The 5900-nt window shown below is 34.2% G+C and overlaps 1 long non-coding RNA gene across 1 annotated transcript; it reads right to left on the bottom strand.

The window, feature by feature from the left end:
- Positions 1-392: 392 nt before the first annotated feature.
- LOC134814607 (uncharacterized) lies at positions 393-2987 on the bottom strand. The gene is made up of 3 exons (XR_010160184.1): positions 2903-2987; positions 1183-1262; positions 393-1082 (listed from the first exon to the last, which is right to left on the bottom strand). It is a non-coding gene; the product is annotated as an uncharacterized LOC134814607 (long non-coding RNA).
- Positions 2988-5900: the final 2913 nt, after the last annotated feature.

Raw genomic sequence — 5900 nt, 5'->3', positions numbered from 1 at the left:
CGAGACTACCACGAGGTAGATGCTAAAAGCATCACCACGAGGTTAGTCAATTCGTCAGTTTTATTTACCTTTTCACGCAATTTTAGCTGCGCGCGCTACATGTATACAAATTTCACATGTGATGTGATAAAAATGTGACCGATGTGGGACATTACAAATTTGGATATCCTATTTAGATCCACGATTTGTTCAACAATACTTTTATTAGAGGGATTCATGTCGTGTGGGCCAATTTTGAGTTAAGTGTATTTGATAACTTGTTTTACATATTAAAATGGTGTGCGTACTAAAGTCAATCCTATTTATCTAGCATCTTCAGGGCCGAAATCTTATTATGAAATCCGTGAGTGGGACACCGGAGAATAACAAATCAAACAGTCTTCCTTTTTAGTTTAAAATAGATTATCATAGTGTGGATACGAAATAAATTATCACAAACAATTCTGTAAACATTTAAAAAATCAAAATATTTCGTTCAGTCGTATACTATACATGTGATATATAATTTATCTCAAGGGTCTCAACAAACAATACAAGCGAGTAAATAACCGATAGAAGCCACGTTTACAGGTTGAACAATTGTTTAATTAACCGTTACAGAATGTTTAAAGTAATCCTCTAAATTTTATTAGTATAAATTAAGAACTAATACTATTGATATTTAATTTTGACTGGTCGAGAACTAGAGATGAGAAATAAAATTGTTATTGACTGATTCAGTTCTATAAACATAACATTCTCTATTATGTTCTATAAACATAACATTCTTTTAAATAATCAGCAGGGATAAATATAAAAATTTGCGAGAAAAAATATCTAATTAATTTTTAACCAAACTCGATATTTAATCAAATTAGCACAAAATTTAAATGATATATATTTAACCAAACTCGATATTTAATCAAATTAGCACAAAATTTAAATGATATATATATATCAACATGAAACATTCTGTTTGGGCAGTGGTTAAAAAGTTTGAATTGTTTTTTTCTCATTTGTAAATGTCCCTTTCCAACTTGTCAGGAAATCAGGCAGACAGACACATTTGTGTGGAAACCGGGTCAGACAGTTGGGCAGCAGATCTGAAGAAAATGTCAAAATTAATACACAATATTCGTTAAAATGTAAAATAACTATCAATTAATAAGACAGAATGACTACTTCATGAAGTAAGATATTTACATTTTTGAGCTATCTCTGATTTGGGGTTGATGATGTTGACGTCTACTCCAAGTGTTCGTCTATTACACGTCGTCTGTTAACTGCATTGTTATGGTGATTATTACCCTGAAGTAAATATGAACGATATGATAATATTAGTTAATTTTCTCAGCACAACAATTGATTTATTTAAGCGCTACAAGTTTGACCTGTAATGTCTTTAGATTAAATCCTCTCTGATCGAACCAACTTAAACTTATGATTTAGGATGGATATCATGTGACCAACTTGTAGTCTGTGCTCATGATACAGTAAAACCCCGAATATACCGCTGCTATTTACATTCCCAAAACTCCGCAGTAAATCGGGGTTTTAATGTACTTCAAATCAGTATAAATCATCTTGACCTGATACCATCTATAGCTCTATTCCACTTTTCCAGGAATAAGAAATTTTGTCTGTTTGGATTTGGAAAGAACAGAGTAAGAAGAACAAGAATATTTACATTTGGTGTGCAACTAGATATTTTGGAAATTGTTTATAATGTTATGTGTAAATAAGCGGCGTTGAAATGTGGAAACAATGAATCGAGGATTTTAGTGGAATGTAAAATGTATTTGGACAAGGTTCTTTAAGGAAGTGAACTAAGTTTGATTATTAGCTGTTGTGGAATTTGAAATGCCGTTAAATTGTTGAAATGACAGTCAATTAATTTATGATTCATTCACTTACAACCCTAAATAAATATAATGGCAACTTTGATAACACAAAAATTAAGGACAAGATAAAAAGCCGATTATGCCGCTCTGGGTGATATAATAATAATAATAACAACATTTTTTGTAGTGTAGGATTGTTCGAATTTCTATTTGTTAATTCATATAATATACACTTTATGATTGTTTCGCCCATTTTTCTTCCCTTGCATTGCAAGCCCTGTCTCTTGTAAAAACATCCACTTTTGTAGATACACACAGTCTCTACGTCTTTATCCTCTGGTCCCTAGGGTCAGCTGACTCCGGGCCAGAGGAAAATTACCGATTGCCAAGGTTTGATGCCTAGGCAGTCGAGACCTCTTATTGAGACCCGATATAATAATAACGCTTTATTTGTATACCGCTTAGGCCGTATAAGCGACCAAAGTCCAAAAAATGGAGTTGATACTGGCCAACAAAGCGGTGCAGATAAATTTACCTTAGTAGTCCCTTTTCTAATCAAAAATTCAAATTTATAAATTGTAGATTGATCTTAAAGTCCTGCGTCCATGACTACTGAATCACCAAAAATACTGTTCGCACATACAGGATAGGCTTGATGAAATAGATAGATATGAATCATTGCTATCAAGGAGATAAGAATACTCAGTAAATAGTGCGATAGTGTAATATATAGCGCTATATGGACGATAATGTCGAGAAATTCTAACATTTTTAACACGCTTCGACAATAAGATATACCAAAACAATAAGATATACCAAAAAACTAGTTGAAATGCAGTAAGCTGTAAAAATCTTACATATTTTCCGAATAACATTAACTTATGAAATGTCAAATTAATTTTATGGATAATCGGTACACACACATTAATTTTACGAACTATTCAAAAAACATCTGCAAACCAAACTTTTAACTCGATTTGATTTATTACCGCTACTTAATAAATCTCTGAAGTAAACTCAACTAAACTTCAGTTAAAATGCTAAAATGCTAATAATTAGCCACAGTAAGTGGGTGGTAACACTGAATACCTTTTGGGATAAGTTTTGGCAGGCAGACGAGGGGTGAAGGAGGAAGATGAGGGTGCACATTTTACCTATTAAAATGTAGATAGTGTTATTCGTTATTATATTAAATGTTAACTGTATGCAGTAAATTAATTAAAAGCAGTGTCTGGAATTGATGCAAATGATGTAAATGATGAATTATAAATATACGATTGTTGTTGAGTTTATTTCAAAATCAGACAATTACCAATTGATTAAAAGTCGTAAAAAGTATTATAAAAAAGTGGGATAAGTACAGTTACTAAGGATGCAGGGCCAATAATACTTTAACTTTAACTAAAATGTCTCTATCTGTATCATTGATAAAACAAAAACAAAATTTTAAAATATTCGACACCATCCAGAATAAATAGTTTAATTCTCATCAATTGTGTGTACATTGTACAATTGGTGAGAGCTATACTACCTTCACTTATTGAGGTACCAAAACCAGCATTTTATTGTATCAAACAATTACCAATTGATTAAAAGTATTATAAAAACGTAGGAACACAATAGTCAAATTAATACGTTATAATAATACGTTAAAATAATACGTTAAAATAATACGTTAAAATAATACGTTAAAATAATACGTTAAAATAATACGTTAAAATAATACGTTAAAATAATACGTTAAAATAATACGTTAAAATAATACGTTAAAATAATACGTTAAAATAATACGTTAAAATAATACGTTAAAATAATACGTAAAAATGGGGGGAAAAATGAAATAAAAATCAAACAAAATTCAACAAGCGTGCAGGGCGACTTTCATTTATAAAAAATGTAATCTGAAAATAAATATACAAGCAAGTATTTTTCATTTACTTACTACTTTATAAAATATATTTACAAATAAGTCCTGGTCGAAGTCAAGAAGGTTATGAATGATATTGATTATTGTTAGGTGTCGTTCACGTGGTATTACCAACGAGCAACTTAAGTATGGACAGGATGGGTTGGTTGATCAACGAGTTGTGTTGTTCAAGAAAGTGTGGGAAGATGAGAAGATTCCTGAGGATTTAAGGTGTTATTATCATCGTTGGAAAGAAGGGTGACACCTCTCATTGCGCTAACAACAGAGGCATTACATTAAAGATCCACAGCCTCGAAGCTCCTGCAGATGATACTCCTGCGGAGACTTAGCAATGGCATGGAAAAATTTCTCCGGGAGAATCAAAGTGGTTTTAGACAGAATCGCTCATATATTGACTCATCGCTCATATATTGACTCACATATTCACTCCACTGTATTATAATACACCAATGTATTGAGCATAATATCCCTCTGCATATCAATTTTTTTGATTTTAAAGCAGCTTTTGATTCGATTGACAGGCAGTTCATTTGGAGAAGTATGCAGCACTACGGCTTATCTGACAAGTACATTAGAATCATGAAGGTGTTCTTTGCTTACACAGTTAGTGCTGTTAGGGTCAATGGAGAGGTTTCAGGTTGGTTTGATGTCAACTCGGGTACTGGGCAAGGTGATATACACTATACAGGGACCACCAGTCTTCAACTTTTGTTTGAATTTATCGGCATACCTTATGGAACTGAACAAGGTCATTAGTAAGGGGGCTTTATTACAGCTGCCAGCCCCCGGGGTAGAAGAGAAACATCTCTTGGACAATGGACACTGATAACGCTGATGACATGGCCATGTTCGATAACTCAAAAGAGGGGCTGCAGGAAACCACAGACCTTCTCTGCAAATACAGTGCCTATGCGGGTCTGAAGATTAATGCTGGCAAAATAATAATATATGCAATATGTGAACGACCCCCAACTCACACTATCAGTAGTATTAACAAAATACTAAATATCTAAATCAGAAAAACAGTTCTCGTTCCCATGTCCAACATTATGATGTTCTCTTCCATCATAATTTTTAGATACTCAATTACCTCGTTCTCTTCGAGGTTAATTCTCGCAAGTATTCTGTCCAGCGGGAGATCTTCTATGTTAAATGTGAATATTTCACGAATAATTCGTTTGAATTCCTCTAAACTTTTCGTCCTTCGTCGTCCTTCTACCTAGATTTAGCATGAGTTAAAAAACACAGCATTATTAAAATTGATTTTATTAAAACGTTCTCATTAGGCATACACACACACATTCTATATTCTCATTCATTATTCATTATATTTACCAGGTATGCCTTGGAAAACACTAGACTAGGGGAATTTAGTTGAGTTGTGTAATATTGTAGGGTATTGTATTGTTAATTTGGACTCGATGCTTCCCCCTGGTAATGCGATCTCGGAAGGCAGGCCTCCCCTTTGCGACACGAAAACCACTTTATGAAATCTTCTGTCCGAGTTTTTTTCCCCAAAATTTTTAGAAACCTAAATAATTTTGGCCCCTTGTCCAGATTAAATGGTGAGGGGGAGGGCCAGGTCATATAACAGCTGCACCGAAATCGGAATTACGACAACTGAACCCAACGATCGGATTTTCAGGTTCTCCTTCTTTGCAGGGGACTGTGGTCATTATCACTATATAATAGAGCATTGGAGCCCGGTTAATATTAATAAGTGGAGAAAAAAAGTTAAACTTTGTTTTCTCCGCATTTGGTGAATCGTTTTGTTGCTTCAATTATGAAGGCGATAATCCTTGGTAGTGAGAAATTATCCACTATGTCTGTCACATCAAGGTAGAAGGAGTCAAAGTATCCTCCTCGTTGGTAAGACCACTTCGGGTACTGGCCAATAAAGTGGTTCATTGTCTCCTCTTCCATGACTCCATACTCGTCTGAAATGAGTGTGCCTTTTTCGGTAAGAGAGTCTGCATTTTCGTTACCTGTCAGGTTACTTGGCTCAGATTATTTTGCTCAAATGTCGTGTCTTCTGATGCTTTGGGAGGGCCTGCCATGGTTCAGATCTTGAGCCTTGGGTCGGATCTCGATGCTAGAGGAGCAGTGGACAGTATCATTTTGGCACGCTTCGTGATAATCGTGAACACGTAAGC

Source organism: Bolinopsis microptera, chromosome 5 (genome assembly GCF_026151205.1).
Source record: "Bolinopsis microptera isolate Bmic1 chromosome 5, MBARI_Bmic_1.0, whole genome shotgun sequence".
NCBI lineage: Eukaryota > Metazoa > Ctenophora > Tentaculata > Lobata > Bolinopsidae > Bolinopsis > Bolinopsis microptera.
This window is presented reverse-complemented; position numbering and strand designations above follow the sequence as displayed.